A 27,791-nucleotide genomic window follows, 5' to 3' on the forward strand; every position below is an offset into this window, starting at 1 on the left:
ACTTGGCCTAAACTAAGCACAATAAATGCTTGTTGATTGACTGAGGAGACTTGGGGAGACTTGGGTTCAAGTCCTGCTTTTGAATCATTTTAGGTGAATGATACAGGACAAATTACTTAATCCTTTAGTATCCCTGGTAATTCTGGAAATGTATTAGTGTTCTAAATGGGGGGGGGGTAATTTATACCTATGAAAAGGTTAAGTGAATTAACTACTGAAGACATACAACAGGATCTAGGCTTGGATACTCAGTTCCCCAGACTCCTGGTTCAGGACCCAGGTTGCTGGGCTACTTTGATTTAAACAGAAAAAGGAAATTTCACAGTGTATTCTCCATGCCTCTCCTATTCCTGGAAATCTAAGGGGAAGCTTCACCTAAAAATTAACTCTGTGGTTTAGCATCCATTTTAGGTCCTTTGATATAATTCAGGGTACAATGAAAATTTCTTTCCATTCACCAAGATAAAACCTATATCCTGTTTCCTTTAGTTCCTTTTCATTGACTTGAAAGAAGCCAGGGTAATAAGAAGATGTTATGTCAAACTGACATGATCTTGGTGGTCACTTAAGGAGACATTGAAACAAAGGGGATGCAAATTTAATTTTCATAGATAACTACACATTTCAAGTAGGAATAAGGAAACCACTAATGGCTTCTCACATGTAGGTTGGTTTTAAAAAGCACAGTCAGTTCTAGATTAACACTAAACTCCTCTGAATCTAAGTATATTCATTGTAGTGGTCAATTTTTTCAGATGTACATTATAAGATTTTTGGAATTTCTTGGCAAAGGTTATTGGAGTGGTTTTCCCTGTCCTTCTCCAGTTACAGAGACAAATAGTGACTTGCCTAGGGTCAGCACAACCACTAAGTATCTGAGACCCAGATTTGAACTCAGAAAGACTAATCATCCTGACTCCTTGCCCTGCACTGTATCTACTGCACCATATATAGGTACCTATACCATAGCTAATCAATTAAGAGAAGGAGACATGCATTGTCTTAAAAACTTTTAAATTAACAAACACTTACTCCCTCCCCAGCCAAATTTGGTCCCCAGTGGAAAATAAAACAAAACAAAACAAGAAAAATAAAATCCTTGGAGAAAATAAATATATAATTTAAAAAAAACAAATTCCCATGTTGCTTTGTCCAATGCAAACATGAAGACAGATGGACAAGTTCAAAGACTTCAAAAACCTTATCTGAAGGGAGTAGCCCTTGGTCTCCCCTTGACTTTCATTTGGAAATTTCTCCTTTTTCCCTTTTCCTAGTATGGGAAATATTTTCCTTCTTACCAATCTCCAATTGTTGCAAACTTCTGTTTGTCTTATCAGTAGCTTCAATTAAAGAGCACTCAATTTCCTTGGAACAGGATTCCTCCTCCCCACTCACTGCCCAGGCTTTGATTCGCCTGCCAATTGACATTCTTGCTTCATTACTTGTTGACAGTTCAAAATGCAACTCTGGTCCCTTAGCAAATTACTTCTAATCATTTCTCTACTTTAACATTATCTCCTTAGTGGACTGTCATGTGTATACATCAAGCTGTAGAAGAACAGAAGCCCACTGGGGAGCTGCGCTTTGTGACTTTGGGATCTTGAATTGACCATAATAAGAGAAAGACCTACTTTTCTTGCACACTTATTTATTTTTCTATGGTTTCTTAGGAAGATTTTATATTGTCACCTTCGTATTACTAATGCAAATCTTTCAGTACAAAATTAAAATCTTTCAGCTCATCTCTCACTTACCTGGGTCATCTGTGCTGTACATTATATGACAAGCACCCCAATATTGCTAAGGATGATTATAAATTACTCCCCCTTTGTATAGCCAAAGTTCCAGCCAACAAATTGAACATAGTCCTGAGTTTCCTAGACATAATGCTACATTTCTCATTCTTTGCAGATGTTGTCTATCTCCCAGTCCTGTAACATACTCCTTCCTCACATTGACCTCTCAGAAATTCTAGCTTCCTTCAAGACCCCAGATAACGGGCAACTTTCTATATGATATGTTTTCTAATTGTGCCTGGTTGTCAGATGCCATGATCCTACTCCAACCCCACAAATTATTTTGTATTTATTAATCTGTGTACATACTGTACCCCTTAAATAGCACAGTAGCTCCTTAAGGACAAGGGGGTGTGGGGGGTGTGGGGGTGTGGGGATAGGGGGATGTGTGGGTGTGTATGTGAAAGAGAGGGAAATAGAGAGAGAAGCCTAGGACAGAATAGCCATAAAATAAAATGTTTGCTTATTTTATATTGAAAGAATAAATAAATGTACAAATGACTTAAAAGCACAAGACTTCCTATGCTATAGAAGAGTTTTCCATTTTTTTTTTGATAAATTCCTTCCTTGGTTTCAGCTGCTTTCTTATAGAATTGGTCTCATTCCTTTTAGTCTTTCTATGTGTGTTAGCTAAGGCTCCTGAAAGGAGCCACACTTTATCTTTGAGAACTAAGATAGACACATGTATGGATCAAAGGGTCTTACATTTTAACTGCAATAAATTTCATTGTCACTTGGTTCTCCCTAAATATCCTCTGTTGTTTAATTTTAATCTTTCTGACAGTAGCATCCTATGAGAACCTAGGCTCTCATATTTGAAATCTTCAATTTATACTTGGATTTTCCCTCTTCCTCACCTCACACACACACATGCATTTAACCAGTTTCCATTTTCATCAATGGTTTTCAATTATCCACCACTTTAAGGTTGACAAAGCAAGACTATCTACATCATCTCCTTTGAGTCTAAACAAGGACTATATGATGTAGTAATCCAAATCTTTCATCTCTATTTTATAGATGATGAAAGTGAATCTCAGGGGCAGCTAGGTGGTACAGTGGATAAAGCACAGGCCCTGGAGTCAGGAGTACCTGAGTTCAAATCCAGTCTCAGACACTTAATAATTACCTAGCTGTGTGGCCTTGGGAAAGCCACTTAAACCCCATTTGCCTTGCAAAAAAAAGTGAATTCAGAGTTGTGACATCCCATGATCACTTTCCTAGCCCAAACTCTCACATTCTTTCCATTATTCAATGGCAAGCATTTGTCAATGTTGTGCCACATTCTTATTGATTTTTTCCCTCTAAATTATGAAGGGAAAGCAACCAAATATTTTATGTTACACTGTAAAGTTCAGAAAAAGACATAATGAGTCAGTGACTTTTGAATAAGGAATGCTTACATTTGAGATATAATAGCTGTGTGAATACAAAGCATGGTCATCTTTAGTACAATCCTCATTCCAGTCACTTACAGTTCACAACTGTGAAAACTTGGGAAACACACTCATTTGTCCATCTGTAAAATAGGGGGAAGCTAGGTGGTGTAAGGGATTAATTATCAGACCTAGAGTCAAGAAGACTCATCTTCATGAATTCAAATCTGGCCTCAGACAATTACTATCTGTGAGACCCTGGGAAAGTCACTTAATCCTGTTTGCCTTAATTTTTGTCATCTCCAATATTGTTGAAAAGAAAATCCCAAATGGTGTCTTAAAGAGTCAAGCATGACTGAAAATGACAGAATAACAGCAAAGTAAGGAATTTGACAATCTATTACTGAGTTCTCTCCTGGTTTTAAATCTATTAACCTATAATCAGTTCTGACAATGTCCTTTCTAATATATAGTACCCAGATTTGAAGACCATACTCTCGATATGATCTGAACATGGCAGAATTGTACAAGACTCTAGATAAAATGCTGCTATTAATAAAGCCCATGATTTCCTTTGTGTTTATTTGTCTCCCATGTCATATTATTGACACACATTAAGTTTGCTATTCTCTTAAACACTTAAAATATTTTTAACAGCAAACACCATATAGTCATTCATGCTTCTCCTGTTCTATGCTTATACAGCTGAATTTCTTTTAAACCAAGCATAAAGTGTTGCACTTTTACAATTATATTTCTCCTGATAGTTTCATTGCAGGGTTTGGTAAACTATAGTACAAGAATCAAATTTTGTCCACCAAACATTTTTGTATAATCCATAAGCTAAAAACTAATTTTACATGTTCAGTACCAATACAGGCTGCAGATTGGATTTCACATTAGTCATAATTTGACAATTCTACTCTACCAAAATCTTTCTAGATACCAATATTTATCCAAGATATTAGCCATCCTTCCCAGACCTGTTCCATTATCATATGCAAAAAGCATATCATTTTTACCTTTAAGCCAAATCATAAATAGAAACATTAAATATAGTAAAGTTAAATGCACAACCCTGAGGCCCTTGAGGTATTCATCCTACTTAAAGTATTCATCCATTTTGGCATTGATCCATTGATCATTACTCTTTGATTCCATTAAATATAACCAATTTTGGATTTTCTTGACTATTATCCAAATCAGGGGGTCAGCAAACTACAACCTGAGAGCCAAATCTGGACTGTTGCTTGATTTAAACAGTTAGAAAGCTAACTTTTGTTCCTTCTATTTTAAATACTTCAAAAAACTCTATTTAAAAAAAATTGAAAACCAGCCTTAGCTTTCAAGACTATACAAAAGGAGGGGGCTAGTTTGTCAACTACATCCCTTCTACATTTCTAAATATCTCAGTCACAAAGTAGATTAAAGTATCACTAATTTTCTAAAAGTCAAATATATTATGGCTATTCAATCATCCTGATCTACCCTGTCAAAAAAAGAAAACATAATTAATCCAGCATGACCTGTTCTTGGTGAACCTAGGTGTATTCTTAGCAATCAATAATTTCAAAGAGATTTAAGAAAGACTATTTAGATAAACATCTTGAACACAGAGATACAAAAAAAAAATCAATCTGTATATTTCCCTTGAGTGTTTGTATATAGCTGGTGAATTAGTCACTGACCATTATTAAGTACCTACTGTTTGTCAAGTTCTAGATTGACAAAGAAAGGCAAAGAACAGTCTCTGCTCACAAATAACTCACAGTCCAATGGGGAATACAGCATTCAAACAACTAAATACAAGTAAATTAGATTCAGGATGAATAGAAAATAATTAATAGAAGATACTAGAGTGAAGAAGGATGAAGAAAGGCTACTGGTAGAAGGCAGGGTTTTAGCTGGGTTCTTGAAGGAAGTCGGGGAATTATGAGGTGGATATGAAAAGGAGAGAGTATTCCACACATGAAGATAGCCAGTGAAAATACTTGGAGTTGTGAGATGGATTGATGATTAGTAACTGTCTATCCAGCTGCCTATTCAACTGTTGAATAAAAGAATAAGAACATGTCACTCAAAAGTCAATCTAGAAAACATCACCAACTTCATAGTCATTCCTTTCAAGTCAGCTTTCAGTTTAGGGATTTTGGCTCCAAAATCTGACATTGAAACAGAATATTTTCAATAAATATGCAAATTCCAAGCATTTAAAGTTGATAAAAAAAAATTCCTAGCACCTTAGAAGGAATGGGGGGGGGGGGGGGATGAGTGCTTCTTTATTCTACTTTGAGAATAAGTATTTTGTTAATTTGTATTTCCTTACTTTAAAGACAGAACTATATTTGTTTAAAATGTTGGGTGTGGTCATCAAGCCAGATATTTATATCTTTTAATGAAAGAATGACAGCATTTTAAAGTAGGAAGGAGTCACATATTTTCCTGTACTCAATCCAGGTATACCTGGCAGATGGTTAACCAGTTTTTGGATACATTCAGTGATGAGATCACTAAATTTTCCATCATTAATCAGCTATAGTTGTTATAAAATTCATAATTTTATTGAGTAAAGTACAAGATACTCAATTAAAACCTTTCTGAGGAACATGAAACTTTATTCCCTCTTCTGTAGGCTATCCCTTAATACATTTGAGTAAATAATATCAATTGAATTTTTCCCCCATTTCTAAATATATCAGTTATAAAAAACAGTTCAAAATATCACTTATTCAACATCGTGAAATTATCAATTATAATGGGCACGATTTCTCCCAACAGGGCAGTAATCAAGGACAATCCTGAGAGACTTGTTATGGAAAATGCCATTTACATTCAGAGAAAAACTATGGAGTCTGAATGCAGAGCAAAGAATATACTAAAGTCATTTTTAGAACTTCCTTTATGCTTTGTCTTTCTTTCTCATGGTTTTTCTTCCCTTAGTTCTAATTTTCCTTTCACAACATGATTAATTTAGAAATATTTTAAATATGATATATAACTTATATCAGCTTATTCTTGGCCATGGGCAGAGGAAGAGAAGGAAGGATAGAAAAATCTTTTTTGCAAAAGGATGAATGTATCTTTGCATGAGCACGTGTAGAGAAAAAGAGAAAAAACTTTGAGCAAATGTGATTTGTAATAGTGACGATCAGGTGTTATGGGGCAATCAAGAAATTTAAATATTACTATATCATAAAGTCATTTTTAATCTAAAAAATTGCTGATTTTCTAAAAGCTACACTTTGTCCAAGTCTCCTTCATTTCTCCAGACTAAACAGTCAAGTTCTCATATCTGTTCCTTGTATGCCTTGGACCTATTCAAGATTGTACCTGCCTTCTTATGATTTTGCTTTAGTTTGTCACTGTCATAAATTGAAAACAATACTTTATATATAATCCAACAAATTTAGAGGTGGTCTGGACTCTTACTCCTCATACTTAATCCCATATAATTCTATTACTGTTGCATCAGGTAACTTTTCTTTATTGATTCAAATTATGTTTCTTTTTAACTTCTAGATTTTCTTCAAATGAATTGCTGCCATGGCAGGTGTCTACCATCCCATACTTTTATAAGTGATTTTTTTTAAAAAGCCACTAAATGCCAGATTTTACATTTATCTCCATTAAATTTTATCTTTGTTTATTTTGGTCCAATTACCCGTCCATCAAGACTGTTTCAAATCCTCCTTCTGTCATCTACTATATTAGCTATTTATTTCTCCTGATTTTGTCATTTGCAAATACTAAGCACATTTTCTACAGTTTCATTCAAGAAAAAAATGAAGAATAGGGCAGGACAAGGACAGAATTCTATTTCAAAGACATCAAATGTAAGTTGACACAGAATTAATCCTATCTTTTGGGGCATAATTGTTTAACTAGTTTTAAAAGCTCAAGGTAAAGAAATGAAAAAAGTAAAACACATAGGAACATAGAGATAAAAGAGACTAAGATATCATCTAGGCTAACCTCTTCATGTTTAGAAGTGAGGAAATTGAGGCCCAGATTTTACTGACTTACCTAACATAATATATAGTCAAGTGGCAAAGGTTGTTTCTCTGCCTCCAAATTCAGTGCCTTTTCCATGATATCACACTGAAGATTAAAATTTGACAGGTCTCCACCAAATCAAACTGGTCATTACCATGAGTATCCAGTAGAATCTAAATAACCAACACTCTAGGTCCTGTTTTCAAAGATATAAAAAAAATTTCAAATCCTCCCTTAGTGAATTTTCACCATCAGGAAATTGTCCAACTGGCATCCTTCCCACTAGAAATTAAGCTCATCTTCCTTTCCTAGTATTATCATGGCTAAAAAAATTAAAAAAAATAAACAAACAAAATCTCACAGCTCCATCAATTTAAAAATTTTTTAGTTTAAACTTAAATATCCAAAGTAAGGAATATTTCCACAAACATAGCACACTGATTTTAATTTTAATAAATCATTCAAGAAACATTTACACTACATGGAGGAGACTTTTTTCCAGGCACAGTCTAAATTATCACAAATTATCACAAGAAAAATTTCTCCCATTGCACCAAGGATGCTTTACTTCTAGTGTTCCATAGGAATATAACATATGGAATCATCATGTATTCAGGTGGTTAAGATATATAATATCATTTTATATATAGTATAACTACTCTGCTCCAAAATTTTAATTCACATAAGTAGTAAGAAAATTGTGTTAGGGGAAGAATCACAGCTATAGGGGATTTACTTTTTTTGTTGTTTTTTTTTCAAAATTCTTAAGGTTATTAAAGATGAAAAGAGAAAATGTACTTCTTTCCCTTTTTTCAGAGAATAGAACATTGAATAATCTTTGAAATACTGATTATTTTTGCTGAACTGTGTCTCACATAGTAAACATTTAGAATATACTTTCAATTCAATTTTTCCCCTCCTTACAATTGCTTCAACATTTGAGCATCATATGGTTATAATTCTCCAAGCTTCTATGTGCTTAACCAGGACCAGTAAAAATATGTATATGACCCAAGGAATGACCACTACAGGACAGTTTACTGACCTTACTTTTTTAAAATACTCTTTGTTACATGGGATGGTTTACTGGGTAGGAGAAGATGGGAGGAGAGGACTAAATTCAAAATTGAAGGTGAACTAAAAACAAACAATATAAGCAAAAAATTTAAATTGGAAGAATTAATGGGGTAAGAGATTAGTATTGGAACACCCTTTCAAAAATGTTTTATTAAAAACCTTATAATAATCCCCAAGTCTTCCAGAGACTTTTACTGATTGGCAGATATATAATTTCTATTCCTAGACTTTCAACTAGTTGATTGAGAATTTGGGAAAATTAAATAATTCACATTTGTTTAATACCAAATTTTGTTAAGTACTGGAATACACAACCCCTGTTCTATATTGTGTGTGTGTGTGTGTGTGTGTGTGTGTGTGTATTGACAGAACTCTTTTGGAATATATGGGAAAGGTGAGGTACAATTATAAAGCAGCACAGCCAATAAGGCAACCATCACATCTGGAGTCAGAAAGACCTGAGTTCAAATATGACCTCAAACACTTCTAGCTAGGTGACCCATAGGCAGACCAGTTCCCTCATATATAAAATTGGGATTACAATAGCAACCTACTTCACAGGATTGCTGGAGGATAAAATGAGATAATATTTCTAAAATTCTTAGTGAAGCTCCTTGTAGACATAATAGGGACTTAACAAATGCTTGCTCTCTTCCCCTTCCCCCTTCATAATAAGTGTTGCATTTTATCTTTCCTCTGCCTGTGAGGAAGGGAGCACAATCTGATCACTGTTGATTGTCATCTTAAGTTCTGACAAGACATTTCTTTTTCTTATGAAGCTTTGGTGAATGGAGAAACACCTGGGAGAGGGAGGATTAACATGGACATTTTTCAAAGGGCTAATTTTCCTATAGAAAAAGAACATTCCTGACCCTAATGTCAATAAAGGCATAAGTTTTGAGTTATTTTGAGTTCTCAGTCTCAAAAGAGTAGATATGGAAGGAGCATGAAAAGCCATCTAATCTAGCCCTAAATTTTTAGAAAAGAAGACTGAGATCCAGAAAAATAAAGTCATTTATTTGGCCAAAGGTACACTGGATGTATGAAAGAACTTGGGAGTCAAATCTAGGTTCATTTATATTCAGTGTCTTGGGGTCCCTTGTAAATATCAATCTGCGATCATCCACAATATGACTAGCTAAAGCCAAGAATATATAGTCTGTGTTTACAGAAAAACTGGCTTATACAAGGTTCAAATTTTTTATCTTGACCCTATCAGTATACTGCTCATACCAGAAAAAATAACTTACCAAGGATACAGTAAGCTATAGTATTAAATACCATGTAAGCTTGTTGTTATGTCTAGGCTTTTTTGAAAAAGAGCATATATCTCATCTGGATGTGACAACATGACCTAACTGTGGGGGAAAAATTCACTTCTGTGATTTCATTTCACCTCTAACTAGGTTGCATCTGGTAAAGGAAGACTTTTGCCAGAGGGAGTACATCTGGTGGGGGCTCTACAATACACAGCACTCATTTAATTTAATATCAAAAATAACTTCCTAGAGATCACTAAAAACTCACATCTCTCTTAAGATTTTATTTAATAGTATAAGCATCTATAAAAAAGTAGAGTTAATTGACAAGGAATAATGTTCTTCATTTATAATGTTCTCTAGAAAAACTTGTCTGACCTTTTTTTTTTCCCCTCTCACTATTTTTCCTTTAATAAGGGAATAGGAAATGTCTCATATTAGTTGTACTTGGGTAACTGGAAAATTGTGGAGTGGAATGGAAAGATTCCCAGACTTAGAGTCAGAGAAATGGGAATGGAATACTGATGCTAACAACCCTTATTAAGATGTCACCTTGGCCAAGTCATTTAGTCTTTCAGTGCCTCCAGTTCCCTCATTGAATTTTCTAGGATTCTATGTTAGTACTTATTAAAACAATCCATTGTTCAATTAGGTCCTCAATTTCAATTTTATCCCTCCCTCTCCATGTTTCTACTCTGAGATCAAAGAATGATATGAATTTTAGTTCCTGTTCATGATTGTTTAGTGAGGGTTGGGGCGGGGGGGGGGGGGGGGGGAGACAGAGAAAGGTAGAGAGAGGAAGAAACAGAGACAGCTAGAGCTAGAGAGACAGACCCAGAAACAGAGTCAGAAGTCCAGAGACACAGATGGCAAGAAGGAGGAAGAGAGAAAGGAAGGAGGGAAGGGAAAAATTCAATCTAAGACTTTCATTGAAACTTAAGAGAAATAATATTTAAATGTTAACCTATTACATAATTGCATAATCATTCACAGTTGTATAGCCTCCTCTGAACAATGAATTTAGACTTAAGGAATCTTAGGGCTAGGCAGGTCCGTGAATTTTTTTACCCAAAAGTTAGATCATGTTGTCATATCCAGATGAAATATATTTTTTTCAAAAAAGCCTAAAGATAACAGCAAACTCTACACATTGTTTAACACTATAGCTGATCACATCTAAGTAAGTTATTTCTTCTGGTATCAGCAGGGATTGATGTGGTCAAGGTCATGGTCCTCTTTGATAATAAAGGACAAAGAAGAAAAAAGAAAGAAGAATAAAGAAGAAGAAGAAGAAGAAAGTAATATTTACAGCAATTGGTCATCTAGTTTCTTCATGAAGAGTTTTATTGATTAGGAGTTTGCAATGAAGCCCTGTATGCTTGTATAGCTATTACTTAGAAAATTTTCATTTACATGCAACAGATTTATATCTTTATGCCATATGTACCTAATGGTTCTAAATCTTCTCTCTTGAGCCAAGCAAACCAAGTTCAAGTCCCCTTTCACATCACAGCCTTCAAATATTTGAAGATGACATAGAATCTCAGGGTTGGAAGTATTCTCAGAAGCTATGAGGTTCAACCTGTACCTTGATTAAGAATTCCCTCTACAGGATTACTGACAAGAGTTCATCTTTGCTTGACAACCTAGTGAGAGGGAAACCATTCATCTTTCTGCAATGGATTATTCTATTACTGGATAATTGGAATTTTAGAATTTTTTTTCTCATTTAACAAGCCTACCTCTTCTATCTCCTTCTTCTTGTTCTACCTTCTGTGGTCAGATAGAACAAATTTAATCCCTCTTCCACATGAAAGTCCTTCCAGTTCATGACTAGCTGGCATACTACCCACAAAAACTTTTCTTCTCTAGATTAAATATTTCCTGTTCTTTCATGTAAGTCTGTTAAGAGTAGGTCTCAAAACCTATAGCTTCATTTTTCTAGGAAAAGTATTGAAACTGGAGGAACACTGCAAATCACAAGCAAACTGAGAACAAGAATCTGGTTACAACTGTGTTACACAAGGCAAAAAGAGAGAAAAAGAACATTCAGATTTTTATCTGAATAAAAGGATAAAAGAAAATACAGAAAATCAGCCAAATATTTCCACACATTTTAAAGACAAAATATTCAAGTGAATTTTTATATATGTGGCATCACGCAATCTCTCTATGGTTGCTGAGAGTTTCTAGGGTTTTTTTTTCCAATTTTCTGCCTTAAATTTCCTTTCTTCTTTATTCATATCAAACCAAAGCCCTACAAATGAGACCAGAGTGTACATTTTCACTTCCTATGGTGTTAATCTTGCCTGTAATAATTTTTGTCCCATGCCTTGTTTTAGGAATGTGAAAAAACAGTTCTCATTCATCATAAGATGGATGAATGAATGCATGGAAGAATGAAAAGCATTTAATGATCTGCCAAACACTGTGTTAAGCATTAAAGATACAAATATAAAAGGGAGAGAATCCCTGTTACCGAGAAACTTACATCATAATGGGAGTATGGTGGCCAAGGAAGTCACAAAGATGGTGAGTGGCAATGGTAGTATGGATTTAATTATCTCAGAGTATAATCTGTGGTGGGGTGGAGCAGAGTTGGGGGAAGATGAAGTTGTATGGTTTGAACAATAGACTAATAGATTCACACATTTAAAGTGGGAAGATGATGTCAGAAGTTATTTAGCCCAAGGATTTCAGTTATAGAGGAGGAAGCCACTGTCAAAATGGTAACAATGATTTACCTAAGGTCAAATAGGTATTAAGTTACAAAGCCACAGTTTGAGAGAATGTATTTTAATCTCAAACCCAGCATTGTTTCTTATATTATGCTGCTTTTATGTCATTATCACACAATAATAACTTAACAAGTATTTTTAAAAGAAACTGTGGTATGTATTGAATTTAGCATTATATTTTAGGGGAGAGAGAAGCTTAGAATTACAAAATATGAACAATTTTTGGTTTTGAATGAGACACCTCTTCTCATCCTTATCCTACCCCAACCTAACAAAGTGGAAAAGAAATATGCAATACTTGATAAGTAAAGAGATAAAATTGCTAAGGAGATTCAAGCAGTTGGCAGAAACCTGTGGTTGAGAAATCACAGAAAGTAGTAATAATAATAAATAACATTTATATAGCACTTACTATGTAATTGATATTATATACGTACTCTACAATTATCATTCTTGGGAAGTAAGCACTATTTTTTTTTTTTGGTGTTTTTTGTTTTTGTTTTTCTTTTTTCAAGACAATGGGGTTAAGTGACTTGCCTAAGGTCACACAACTAAGTAAATATTAAGTGTCTGAGACCAGATTTAAAATCAGGTCCTCCTGACTCCAGGGCTGGTGCTCTATCCACTAGGCCACCTAAGGTCACACAGCTAAAACTTGGGCCTTCTTGATTCCAGATCTGGAACTCTATTCACTATACTATCTAACTGTCCCTTAATATTACAATATCATAGAATTTGAGTGATATTTAGTTCAGTCCATACCTAAAAAGAATTCTCATATACAAATAAATGGCCATTTAACCTCTGCTTCAGAATGTCTAATAAAGGGGGAACATATTACCTACTTAGACAGTCTATTCCATTTGGGGATAATCTAATTATTAGGAAGTTTGTTTTTTCCTGGTATCAAATGAAATATTCTCCTTTGTAACTTCCACCTGTTTCTTCTATTTTTGCCCTTGGAGAGAAAAAGAGAAAAAAAATTTAAAGCCTCCTTTCCTACATGACAACTCTTCAAGTAACTGATCTCAGCTGTCACATCTCCCTCTGTCTTAGGAGTAAACAATAATGATTCATTTATGGTTACTTCTGATTGGTCTCTTCCTACTTGGAGATTTCCCCTGATAAAGATTATTTTTGCCACCACAGGCCTTGAAACTGCTAGATGGTTTAACATCAGAAACTGATATGATTCTATCAGTGGAAAGGACATGGAAAAAAATGACATTAATATCTTCCTTGCTGTTGTACCCTAAGGACCAATATTTTTCCATTTAACTTGCAATTGAAACCTTCTCTGTGCTCTCAGCTCCTTTAGAATGTGCGCTTCTTGAGAACAGGAAGGAGCTTCCATTCTCTTAAATCACAAAGTGCAGTGCTTTGCATTTTTTCCTTGTTGGTCAATTGTTTCAGTTGTGTTTGATTCTTTCTGCCCCCATGTGGGGTTTTTGTGGTAAAGGTATTGGAGCAGTTCACCATTTTCTTCTCCAACTTTGCCCAGAGTAAGCATTTAATAATAATAATAAATAATAAAAAAATAATTGAATAATATTTGAATTCACTCATTTTACAGATAAAACAACTGAATTTCAGCGGCTAAATGACTTATCCCAAGTAGTAAGCATCAGAGATGGGATTTGAATTCAGGTCTTCTGATTTAGGAGTCAATTTTCCCCCTACTATATTATGAACCTTCTCGAAGACATGAGTAACAAGATATGATTTTAAAAAAAAGGTAGATTGGGCATAGTGGATAAAGTATGAGGTTGACATTAGGAAGACTCATATTTGGCCTTGAACACTTACTAGCTATGTGACTTTAGTAAGTCACTAAACCCTGTTTGTCTCAGCTTCCTCATCTATAAAATGAGGAAGGAAATGGCAAACCAGGCCAGTATCTCTAACAAGAAAATCTCAAATAGGGTAACAAAGAGTCAAATACTGAAAAAGACTAAACAATAAAATTATCAAAAATGACTAGACCATAAACCTACTATGAACTAAACACTCAAGGTGTTACCTAAAATACTTCTGAGGATTAATCCAGTGGAATATTTTAAGGAATATTTTCTCTCCCAAGGGAGAGAACTTCACCAGTAACAGAGAACAATTTCACATAGATAATTTCCCCATGAAGAAAAGTTTGCACCATAATCTTATCCAATTACTTTATTTTTTCTTTTATTCCTGGCCTCCACACATATACACTCCAATTCATCTGTCCCCAAATCCCAGATATGAGTCACATCTTGAGTCCCTTGAAAATTTATTAACAATGACATTCTGAGAACACAAAACCATTTCCATTCAATTAAATAAACACACTGTGTTAACCTTCAGTAAAAGAAGTGGCTGTTCATTTTTATAGGTGGCCGTAAACAGATTTCTGAGCTTCAAAAAGCCACGATCAATAAAGCTTCTGCAAACAATAATAATCTCATGCACACTCTATCGACAGCTGCTCAGAAAATATAGTTTGATTCTGATGGGCTTGATGATTGGGCTTGCTTCCAACCTTTTGCCTCTCACTAAGCTAATGTCAAAGTGTCAAGATAATGCCTTTCTAAGAGAGAATTCTGCAGTAGCATCTCCTAGGGGACTTGAGTTCAGAGAGTCTGTTTTACAGGCCAGTGGAGGGAAAGAGTGGTCTACTTGGAAGAGGATCTTAAAAACACAGTACACTCCCCTCCTCAACTCCCACCTAGTGTTGTGTGTTACCCTCAGAAAGAGGAGAGAAATCATCATTATCTTATTGTCTCTCACACAGACAACAATGGAAGGACTCTAGTTGACACAGCAGATAGAGAGAGATGGACCTGGAATCAAGAAGAATCAAGTTTGAACCCTCAGGCCTCAGACATTTGCTGTGTGTTACTGAGCAAGTCACTAGAATCAGTTTCCCCATCTTTAAAATAGTTCTAATAACACCTACCCCTCAGAAGTATTGTGCCAATAAAATAAGATTATGTACATAAAGCACTTTTAAAAATATGACACAGGAGTCAGAATTGTATGAGAGCCCAGTGGTCATCTAGTCTAACCCATCTCCATTATAGTGGACATAACAAGTGAATAAACAGCCTCTGGAAGTCGATGGTCAATTTGGTGAAGAAGTGTAGGGAACAGTAGAAAGTGTGCTGATCTGATAATTGAGTACGATTGGGTTCCCTCAGGAAATGGTGAACCTGGACAGGGCTGATCAATCCAAGGCAAAGAGGCATCTCCAGGTAGGCAAGGTGTTGATTTCACTTCCAAATCACTTAACTCTCTGGACTCTTTCACCTCATCCTTAGTGATCCCCCTTTCTTTACTCTCCTTCTCCCTCTTGTTGCTGTTCTCCCACCCCTCACCAGCTTTTCAGCACTCCCCCTCCATGTTTTGTCTTTATTAAAATGATTAGAATAAAAACCTTAAAAGCATGGACGATTTTATTTTCTTGTATCTATATTACCAGAACTCAGACTGCCGCTTAATAAATGCTGCTCTATCATCTATCTATCTATCTATCTATCTATCTATCTATCTATCTATCTATCTATCATCTTTCTTTCTGACTTTCTAAGTATTTATCTAAATGTCTAACTTTCTATTTATGTATCTATCTGTCATCAACTCACCTATCAATCTATTCCTATACCTATCTAATTGTCCTTCTACTTATTTACCTATGTATTTACCTACCTATCTTCCTGTCTATCTATTGCTTCTTAAAGTCTCCAAGATGGTCAAACCCATCAGTACTCAAGGTAACCCAATCTATTTTTGAATAGTTTCAATTTAGGAAGATTTTTAGGAGTCACTGAGTCACTTTTATAATTCTGTTTAAGACTGGTTCTTGGGGACTCTGGAAAACCCTGGTGAAAGATATGGGTAACCAAGAAAAAAAATAACTACCAAGCCTTGTGTAAAATTCTGATGCAACATAATGCCTGGTCTGATACAACTCTTAGAATTTTAATGTAGCATAGAGATCAAAAGTAGGTCAGCTAGGTAGTACAGTAGATGAAACAAATCCTGGAATTAGAAAGACTCAAATCCAGCCATAGACCCTTACTAGCTCTATGTCCCTGGCAATTCACTCAACTATGTTTGCCTCAGTTTCCTCATCTGTAAAATTTATTGGATAAGGAAGTGGTAAGCCACACCAGTATCTTTGCCAAGAAAACCCCAAATGGGGTCACAGAAAATTGAACACAACTAAGACACAACAAGAGACCAAAGTGTTATGTCCTTTTCCCTGCCTATTCCTTGAGTGTAGTAAAAAAGATTATAGTCCACTAGAGAATGGTGGCACAGAGTACCAACCTTAGAATGAAGAAGATTTGGATTCAAATTCTATCTCTGATCCTGTGTAAGCCTGCTTCTTGGAAACACAACTATTATTCAAGTGACCACTTTGAAGTTTGGGAACCAAGAGGTTGAAGAGATCCATGAGACTTAACTTGGAATTTATAGTAATCAAGAAATTTTGCTACACTTTCAAAGGATGGTTACCAAGGGTTATCAAATATTTCAAAGACTTCAAGAAACATAAAAATCTTTAAGATATTGGCAAAAGATACTTAATTCAGCTCAAACCATTAAATTTTAGAAAATGACTTATTTGTTACAGGATATTTCCTCAATTTGTTCAGTGTTGATTAGTCAGGAAACTAAGTGGGTGTGAGAGCAGAGAAAATTTTCATATCCAATTGTCTTTATTTCTCTCTCTCTCTCTCTCTCTCTCTCTCTCTCTCTCTCTCTCTCTCTCTCTCTCTCTCTCTTTCCATAGCCCTAAATGCCTCCTGAATGGGGATTAGAAACTTAAAGACTAGGGAATTATAGAGGGAATTTTGACACATAGTACTAGAAAAGAATCATTTTAAGAGTCATCTGAGTCTTGAGGACTGAAGGACATGGAATATAAACCTTTCATTATAATATTTTGGGGAGTAGATTTCCCAATTAAACTTTCCTCTACTTCCTTTCCAATCTTACCTTTCATCTTCCCAGGGTGTGAGAAGGGTCTTGATCTTAAGTCAGAAATCTGAATTTCAAGTTCCAGATACAACATTTACTATGTTGTAATTCTGTAATCTGACTAGATTAAAGGATTTTTTTCACTGGAAGGGACTTTAGAAATAATTTAGTCCAGATCTATCAATTTATATATGAGGAAAGACTAGCAGATACAGTATTTAAACCCAGATCTTTTGCTTCCATTTTCAATTATGTTTTCACTGCAACCAAGATTCAATTTATCCTTACAAGTCTTAGTTTTCTCCTCAGTAAAATACATATAATAATACTCAAACCTCCTACCTCATAGAAATCATATACATGTGAGCTACTGCCATTAATTCTTAAGACAACATGCATCTAAAATAAATCTTCTAAACCTGTTTTTTTTCTTGTAGAATATGCCTTCTAGTGAGGCTTATGAACTCTTTCTCAGAATATACATTTTTTAAAAAAATGATCCATATTGGGGCAGCTAGACAGCACAGTGGATAGAGCACCAGCCCTGGAGTCAGCCCTGGGTTCAAATCCAGCCTCAGACACTTAGTAATTACCTAGCTGTGTGGCCCTTGGGCAAGCCACTTAACCCTATTACCTTGCAAAAAACTAACAAAAAAAATGATCCATAATGAAAAGGTAAAATTTCAATTAAGAACTCAGTGAAAATAAAGATGAAATGTTTTCCCACTTATACATTCAAATCTATCCAGGGATCCCTTGGTAGATTCTTAGAACCAAAGATAAGAACCCATGATCTTAAACCTTTGAGATAGTATTACCAGTAACATATCTACCACAACATCTTATACCAATCTGCCTCTGATTTAATTCATGTTTTTAAGTACCATTTCCCATGGCTTTAAAAGAAAGCAAGTATTTTACCACCTGGATGTCTTTGGTTTGTATTTATCACATAACAGCATTGATCCTAATGAGTTCATTTTCCATGTGTGGAGATCTTATATAGACTTCCAGAGGAGTCCAATTGTAACTCAGTATTAGTGAAATCAATCATTAAAACAAATTGCTACCTCCAACCTTCTCATCAAAATCCATGCAACAAGCCTAGAGGGATAAAGCTTTCGTTCTTTAGCTTCATTCTCACATCATCTTTAAATATGCTGAAAGAGACTATTTCATAGCTAGCAGTAAGGTAATTCATTTATGTCTCCCCTGTGCTAGTATCCTATCATTCTGTAGTCTGTCCATCCATGTCCAAGTGTTTACAACATAGTAATCACCTCCTCTGAAAGCCATTTATTGTTAAATGAAGCACACTGGGGAAGGTAGCAATGTCTGAAAGCAGTAATTGTTCTGCATCAAAAAGCAGTATCAGATTCCACTCCCCTGCTATGCTCTAAAACCAAACTCATCAAGGAAAAGAAGGTAGTTTTCAAATGAAATCCATATTTAAGATTTAGGAGCATATTGAAGGCTTCCATGAGAGGTCATTTAACAACAATTTTAGTTGTTATTTTTTTAACACTCTACTTCAGGGCTTAGCCATTCATTGGCACCCCATATTACCTTTCCCTCCAGCAACTGCAAGGGCTCCTAAAAAAACATATAATCTGATTCTCTATTCATACAGATGAGGAATCTGAGACCTGTAGAAGTAAAATGACTTTCCCAAGATGATACAAATAGGAAATGGCAAAGTTGGGATTTAAACCCACGCCCTTTCCAGTAGACTACATATGTCCCCATGGGTTCCACAAGCTAACCTAAAGACATAAATAGCAATGGAATTGTGGAGGTGGGGGTGAAAGGAAGAAAAAGAAGAGTGAAAAAGAAAGGGAAGGAGTAAAAGAGAAATATAGGGGTGGATAGAGACAGAAGAAATGAGAGAGAGGGAGAAGGGGAGAATGGGTAAGGAGGGAAGCAGAGAGAGAAGGAATAAGGGGAGAGAGAGAGGGGGAGGGGGGAGGGGAGAGGGAGGGGGAGAGGGAGAGGGAGAGCAACAGGGGAGAGGAGGAGAGGGAGAGGGGAGGGGAAGAGGGAGAGGGAGAGGGGGAGGGGAAAAGGGAGAGGGGAGGGAAAGAGGGAGAGGGAGAGAGGGGGAGGGGAAGAGGGAGAGGGGAGAGGGAGAGGAAAAGAGGGAGAGGGGGAGGGAGAGGGGAAGGGAAAGAGGGAGAGGGGGAGGGAAAGAGGGAGAGGGAGAGGGAGAGGGAGAGGGAAAGAGGGAGAGGGGGAGGGAAAGAGGGAGAGGGAGAGGGGGAGGGGGGGAGAACAGGTAGGGAAGGAGAGATAAAATGACAGAGATAATTCATATTTATGCTACACAAGAGGCAGAATGGCATAGGACACTGTCTTTGTAGTTCAAAAGATCTGGGTTCACATCCCACTTCGGTCACACACTGACTGGGTGAACCTGGGCAAATGACAAGGAATTCCAGACAACTCTCAAAAAATGCATGTTGTAAAAAAAGGAGTTTCTGCATTGGCAAAATTGAGTTACTGAATAGGAGGTACTTGCCTAGTGAAAGAGAAGCATCTACTTACTATGAGGCTGCTTCACTAGCTACTCCTGAATGGGCAACAGTTTAGGGTAGAGTGTTAGTAAAGATAAACTTCTACCTAGAAATAAGAATCTAATCCCTAAGGTTTAGGAGGAAAGTCAAGAAAGACACCTTAAATGTTCACAGGGAGCATAGGTTGTTGCTCAGGCAGATCTTATCTGAAAACCTTTCACCTTGTACTTATCACTAAAATATTTCATCTGATCTGTTTAAGAAATACAAAGGCCTGAAACAAATCTGCAAACTAGGAAGGTATGGTTCCCAAGGAGCTTGATATTAAAATCTGATGTTCTGCCCAAGAAGTTTTATCACTTATCTCTATATAGTTTTGTTTAATCCTCTTTAAGCTTAAAATAACTAAGAATTACTGAATCTTCTTACTTGTTTCTACCTCCTTAATATATTTGGGATTTTTTCTGTTTGAATTTAGCTTCCTAACTATCCTAGTAAAAATTTGAAACATAACAAAAACATTTTTTTAAAAATGTAACAAATAGATCAGGAAAAACGACACCAATAAGATTATACAAGTGTCCATGCACCTCTAGGTAGTATGGACAGTCACTTAGGAAAAAAAATCCCCTAACTCTCATAATTCATGATATTGTTATCATACTGTAATTATAATTATGGGTCCGGATGAAAATGAATTTGCTAGGAGTTGTGTGGCATTTTAGAAAACCTACTGACAACAGAAAGGAACTTTACTTCTATCTCTGCCATTTACCAGCTTTGTTTCTATGGATAGGTCTTTAATTTCTCTAATCTCCAGTTTTCTCTTTTGTGCCTGCGCCATCAGACTATTATGGGAGACATTTGAGGTCATCAATGCAAACCACTTTGCCAAACTTACAGTGCTGTTTTGTTTCATTTTATTGAACTTGAGACTACAGAGTTCCATATGAAGGACTTTTACCACTTGAAGGTTAACATTTTTGGATATCTGGATCCTGACAGGTTACCGTACAACATTTCCAACTTATTCTCTGGCATGCTCCATCTTGACACTGTGGCTGCTTCACCTCTGTTGGTACTGCTCCTTCCTTTCCTTCTTCCTGCTTCCTCAATCCTCTCTTTTGTTTTATCTTCTCCTCATAAATTGTAAGTTCCTTGAGGGAAGGGAATGTCTTGTTTACTTATTTCTATGTCCCAAATACTTTAATAAATTCTCTGTATATCTGTAAAGCAGTCTATTTTTTGAGTGAACCCAGGTATTCTTGAATCCAAGATCATAGCTATCTACTCTGCCAAGCTGTCTTTCTTTCAATGCTATATGTCAATTAATATTTAATTCCATATATGAGTACAGTTTTCCTTTCACATTGCATTTTTCCCATTGCAGTTTTGAAATATCACATGTAGATATAAAAAATAAAATGGGAATTTTGAGGGAGTTTTGCAGAAGCCACAAATGACATGTAAAGACCAGCAAACAACACAGAGTCTATGACCAAATATTTAACCCAAATTTAAGAATAAGCACCCCATAAAATAAAAAGAAAAAAATTCATACTTCTCAGCTATAAAGGGAGGACCAAAAACTTTACATGAATTTTCTAGAGGGTAATGTGGAAGGGATAATTGTATTTTACATATATCCATGCAAGCATAAAGTAAATTTAAACATAATATTCATAAGATTATAGAACTGTAACCTTAAAGATCATTCAATGAAATCTTAATTGTTTATATTTTATTAATAAATAAAACAAGCATTTATTAAGTACATACTGAACAAATTTATATAAACAATAAGTGGCAGAGTCAGGATCTGAACTTAGGTTCTCTGATGTCAAAAAAAAGGGTCAGCTAGGTGGTACAATGGACAGAGCACAGGGCCTGGAGACAGGAAAACATCTTCATGACATTTATTAGCTATGTGATCATGGGCAAATCTCTTAATTCTGTTTGCTTCAGTTTCCTCATCTATAAAAATGATCTAGAGAAGGAAATAGCAAAACATTCCAATATCTCTGCTAAGAAAACCTCAAATGGGATCATAAGGAAAAAACAAAAGATGGACAATTTTCATATGTCATGTTAAGATGTATCATTCCATTTACCAAGATACTCTGTACTTCAGAGATCTAAAAGTACCTTACAGGCCATTTAGCAATCAGAGAAATTAGAGATGAAGATAAGCAATTGAGCCTTCTGTGTGGAATGACACTTAATACACTATAATTCACCCTAAAAATACCTTAAGAGATAGAACTGCCACAAGTTGATTTTCCCCCATAGGGAAACCTCAAAATTTAATCTGTTAAAAGAGTCAGGAAATAACTCCTGATTCAATTGAATTTTATTCACTTTGGTTCAATTCAATTCAATAGGAATTTCTTGAGTGCTATACTTAAGGAGTTGTTGTTGGTCTCATAACTTTAGTTTATACCAACACAACTAGAAAACTTGCCATTATAAATTTTTGTTACCGTCTGTTTGAATCTTAAAAAAAAAGAAGTCCCTTAAAAATACGCCCTTGATAAAAAAAGAGGCCTTTGCCTTCTGACATATTTTCAACGAACTCAAACAAAATAACCACAGAAGCAAAGAAGCAAAAAAACCTTGAATGCCAACTAGTTTCAATGTCTCATTTTTTCGAATGCCAACTAGTTTCAATGTCTCATTTTTTCCAATGCTATCCCATTAGAGGAACTGGAAATGAGAATATTTGTCCCTTTACTAAATGTTCCCAATTAGAATGCTATTGTTTTGTAAATTTTATGCCTGCTTTTATAGTTTTTCTCTTTTTTTCTTCTGTTATAACATCAACTCATGATAGCTCTTTCTTCTGTCTTCGTTTTTTTTTTGCCTTTAGTTTCACAGTAACATTCTGCAAACCATTTGGGATTGGAAAATCTACTAAATGAACTTCTTGGAATTGTAAGCAAAGTGAAAGAACATGGATTATGAGTGAGAATCTAAAAGGGTTTATTTAGAGTAAAGAATGAGCTCTAGTGGAAGGATTTTGGAATATCTGTTTTGTCTGATGGAGATTTAAAAAAAAATTTGTGAACTCCTTGATTTTCAAGAACTCATAAAATCTGGAAAAAACATTTAGCATCCCTTTCTTTGAAAGAATTCTTTCTAAGATATATTGGACAAGTTGTAAACCACACTTTGCTTAAATCCAGTAATGGGGGGATTAATATATAATTCTATTTAAGGTGGACTCCTTCCACTTTAAGATGGGGAGTTGAATCAAAATCTTTCTTCCAGTCATGTCTACTCCATGAAGTTCTACTTATGGAGAAATATGAAATAAATCTTCCCACTCTTCCATGTGATATTTTTTAAAATTTTTGAAATCAATTGTTGGGCCACCCTAAAATTTCTTCCATTCAAAAATTCCCTATATGATTTTGCTTCCAGATCTGAATTTAGAATAGCTACCTTCAACTGTGATGCTTGAAACGTACATAATAGACCAGATGCTTTATGATCAACTGAGATAAAAATAATTCTATTATTGCCTTGATTTGTAGACTATTATACTTCTATTTGAAGAATACATTATATTTCTATAATAGCAAGTTAAAGCTACATAAGTTGGGTTTTGGGGGAGAATTCAAATAGCTAATTTTTAATAATGTTTAAAGAAGAACACTTAAAACTAGAAACTATTTTTATTTCTTCTTAATGATTTATTTGTATTGCTAATTTTTTGAAACTAAGTATAAGAATTTACATTGATTTCTATTAGAATTCAAAATTTCAGTTTCTTAGATTTGGTCCCAATATCCTATAATTTTTTTAAAATTGTGATTCTGTCATTCAATTAATAAGCTATCCCTCACAACTTTGTGGTATCTGAACATTTACCAAGTACATCTTTGCTTTCTTTTTAAGTCATTGAAAAAAAAAAACCCAACACCAAACAAACCTGCAAAAACAGGGGGAAAAAGTCTAAGAAAAGATTCCTTTGGCACAGACCTAGAATCATCTTTCTGGCTCACCACCTCAATATCTATATAACAGAGAGCTGACATCAAAGTGACATCTAAATATATGAGAGTATATATATATATATATATATATATATACACATATATACACTTGTATATAATGTATTATATATAATAAATATGTATATAATATATGTACATATATACAGAGTATAATTAATTGATCAATAATTAGTTGAGGACACTGGGTCAGTACCTTGTCTGCTTCCACAAACATAATGAGAACTTTAATGTCTATCAACAGTCATGACTTTTGCTTTGACTATAATATTATTTTATATATGTATATATACTGAAGTAAGTTTAGGACTGGGTCAACAAAATGTGATAACAATATAATAAGTGGCAGAGGACCAACAGTATGTCTGTTTTAAAATTCACATTAATTAAACATGTTTCTTAGCATTGTTCTAACCCTCTGACTTCTCAACTATTCAAACCAAAATATCTCCTTATGCTAGGGCACTGGTTTGATCTTCCATACCTTAAATGATCCCTCTGGATTTTCATCTTAGATGTTTTGTACACATTAGGCTTTGTCTCCTCATTCTCACCCCTTATATTGGTCCCATCTTGTCCCTGTGACAGCTGCTATCAGTAAGACATATTTTTGAGATGATCATTCTTTGTTTTTCATCCTGAGGGGATGGATTAGTATTCTTTTTGTTAATCAGTTAATTCATTCATATCATCCATCTAATTGACCTTAGGAATAAAATAAATGCTTTCCCAACCTCCTGAAATATGTGGAAGCAAATTAGTTACCTTAAAAAAATTGCATCTTTATTCCTTATCAGCCCCATTCCTTAGAATAGATAGATATGTATCTGACTCTATTCAATATGTATAGACAGTTATTTCTCAACCCAATTTTAGTGCCAGATATCACTTCATTCTTAACTAAAATGGAGCCATCTCTAAAACAAATAGTGACAGCTGTTTAACAGCTGTTTCACATAACCACCCAACGTGACAGGTCAAATGTGAAGACTACTAGTGTGGTAAATCCAAACTGAAATTAGAGGGAGAATTTAGGGATACAGAATATAATTAAGTGACCTATAATTAGTTGAGGACACTGGATCAGCACCTTGTCTGCTTCCACAAGCATAATGAGAACTTTAATGTCTATCAGCAGCCATGACTTTTGCTATGACTATCATTTTATTACATTAGTTTTATACATATGTCAAAGTTGTACAGATAGAGAGCAAATGATGGTGTCTCTCATCTTGATTTATCAATGTGCAATCACTTCTTTTTCCTCATTAGTATGTCAGTTAAGATTCCTGTTTTCCTTTGTTTTCTTTTTCTTTTTTGCATTCACTCAGTGTGACTCTAATGAATGCCCCAAACTTATTCTGTTAATGAAGTTTCTACTCAGATAGAAGCTAAAAACATGCCCCAAAATAAAACAGACAAAAACATCAAGGTTTCTAATCAAAAGCTTTACCATAGTCTCAGAGAACCATAGAACTCAGAGGAATGCATTTTCAAACTGTAAGAATTAAATTTCTTCTTCCCCACTGCATAAACATAAGGATGCTTATAGCAAATTATAGCTTATAGAAATACCAAAAGAATGTATTTCTGTATATTTTGAGTCATCTTCTCCACTTTCAATCAATCCATTACAGGCTTCATTAGCTGAAATTAAAAGTACACGAAGTACTTAACGAAAGCATCGTCCATCTCACACTAGCCTAGAGCCCCCAGGACATTGCAATTAGTGTCTTTCTCACTAGACTAGATCAAGTAGAAGAGAAATGAAGCTGTTCAAGAGATAACCACTGCGGGGAATCATAGGAATAGGAGCAGCTCCTTGGTAGATCAGTTACTAGGTACCTTATGTGAAAAGGGGAAAATATTCAACATGGAAACAGTCAAGTTCTCAAAAGAAAAGGGGAATCATGCCAAGAAAGAAATTAGAAAGCAAGATAGATACAGCAAAAAGAAAGGAATATAATCATAGTCTACAGTAGCACAAAGAAGAGGCACATCGACTGCTAGTGGTGGTTAGAACACATCTGGGATAATTCATTTAGATCTGGAAGCCAGGTGTGAAAAGGAATCTTGTCAAGCAAGAGAGATTCACTGGTGTAGTGAATAGAGTGATCCCTCATGTCAATACCTGGTTTTGAGTCCCCTGCCTCGGATGCCTACTTGCTTTGTGCTCTTCGGTAGGTCATTTAGGTTGTCGAAAGTACTCTAAAACTTTATGAAAACTCTAAAATTATAAGGAAAAAGTTCTGACCAATATTTTTTAGAGGGAGTTTTCTCACTAGTAATTTCCTCTATCAATAGTTATGAATTCAAATTGACAAACTATGCTGCAACCAAAGGAGATAGCCGACCTCTTGAATACTGAGGGAATTTGAAATGTCACAGGAAGACCATTTGAAAGAAACCTGAAAAAAAAAAGACTTGGAATGTCCCCAATAATATTGAAACATTGTTATCTAGAAGAGGAAATAGATTTATTCTGTGTTACTCTTCTAAGGACAGAAGTAGAACTTCAGGATAGGACTAAAGAAACTTTCTCCTTAATATAGAGAAGAACTTGATAACAACCATAACTACCACAAGAAAAGAGCCTAAGAACATGCTGTTGGGCAAAGAGAAAAATATTTAGACAGAGATAGAGTAACTACACATCAGAAATATAGTCAGGGATCAAGACATTAGGTAGAAGGTTGGATTTATGTTATTTAAATAAAAGAACTGGAAGAGAAATATAAAAAGAGAAGTGATCTTAGCATCATGTTGGGCAGTGAAATGGCATAGTAGATAGAAAACTTAGCCTGAAGTCAAAGATTCATCTGACCTCAAATACTTAGTAGTTGTGTGATCCAAGGCAAGTTGTTCAACTCTGCCTCAGTTTCTTCATCTGTAAAATGAGTTGGAGAAGGAAATGGCAAAACCACTCTAGGATCTTTGCCAAGAATACCTCAAATGAAAGAACTAAACAACAACAAAGATTATGTAATACTTTCATCTAAATGAATCTTTTGAAAATACTTCACTAATTGATAGAGACAGATTTTGTCTTTCTCAACAAGCTGCTACCATCTTTGGGAGAACTAAAATGTCTTCTCCCACACTGCCATGCTTCACATATTTAGACAATGCTCATGTACATATCTTTTCTTTGGGTTCAGATCCAAATCTGTACTGTGAAAACTGGCACCATGGGACATCCAGTGCCAGGAAGGAGTCTCTGGCAGAGTTCTCTTTTCACTGTGAAGGGCAGGGCTTCAGGGAATATGTTGGCCCCAAGAGAGGTCCCATGCCTTGGAAAGAATTGTGGTTCTGCCTGCATCTGGTGAGCTCAAGCTCTGGGGTGTATACCAACTGAGCAGAGCAGTTTAGGCCTATTGTCCTACCATTTAAAGGTCTGAGAGGAAAGGTTGTACATTGTAAGACAGGTTTGAATACATCAGGAAGCCACATACTATCACCAGAAATCACAAGCTGGTGCTTGCCTGGTATTGATGGAGTGTAGAGGGACCTCGCTGATCCAGGAGGAAGAGAAACCAATTCAAAGACTTTAGATATCATCTTGTCCAATTCCCTGATTTAACAGAAAAGAAAATTGAGATCTTAAAATGTGAAGTACCTTCCCACTGTCACACAGATGCTAAGTAGCACATATAAGCCTGAAACAGAGTCTCTGTCCACAAAATTCAGTCTTCTTTTCACTAGGACATAATTTAATTATCAGGCCCTAATTTATATACTTAATGTCTCATTTTCAGCTAGAATCAAGGAAAGATCCATGAAGGAGTCAAATAAAATCACCCTTATTCAACCCATATAAGCAAGATGGAGTACAAAGAAGCAGGAACATAAAGGAGAGAGAAGAGGAAGATACCAGCCAAGGTGGGGAAAGATGAAGCTAGAAGCATCAGAGAGCAGATGGCAAAATCTTATGATGATTAAGCAATCAAGTTTTGGACAGCTGACCTGTTGTGCTCTTTATTAGAATACCTCACATATGGTTCTCCTCTGTAGTTTGTATTCAAATAGCACATTTATCAACCTCAAAGGACAAGAGTTCACTTTTTTCTTTT

At 35.3% G+C, this 27,791-nt stretch overlaps 1 protein-coding gene and 1 long non-coding RNA gene across 3 annotated transcripts in view; one reads left to right on the forward strand and one right to left on the reverse strand.

Moving 5' to 3' along the window:
• NRXN3 (neurexin 3) overlaps nt 1–27,791 on the reverse strand; it is a 1,564,316-nt gene that overhangs the window by 53,390 nt on the left and 1,483,135 nt on the right. The window lies entirely within an intron of this gene.
• On the forward strand, nt 11,969–27,754 carry LOC141520352 (uncharacterized). Its single transcript, XR_012477593.1, has 3 exons — nt 11,969–12,033; nt 22,575–22,639; nt 27,477–27,754. It is a non-coding gene; the product is annotated as an uncharacterized LOC141520352 (long non-coding RNA).

This window comes from Macrotis lagotis, chromosome 4 (assembly GCF_037893015.1).
Source record: "Macrotis lagotis isolate mMagLag1 chromosome 4, bilby.v1.9.chrom.fasta, whole genome shotgun sequence".
Taxonomy (NCBI): Eukaryota; Metazoa; Chordata; class Mammalia; order Peramelemorphia; family Peramelidae; genus Macrotis; species Macrotis lagotis.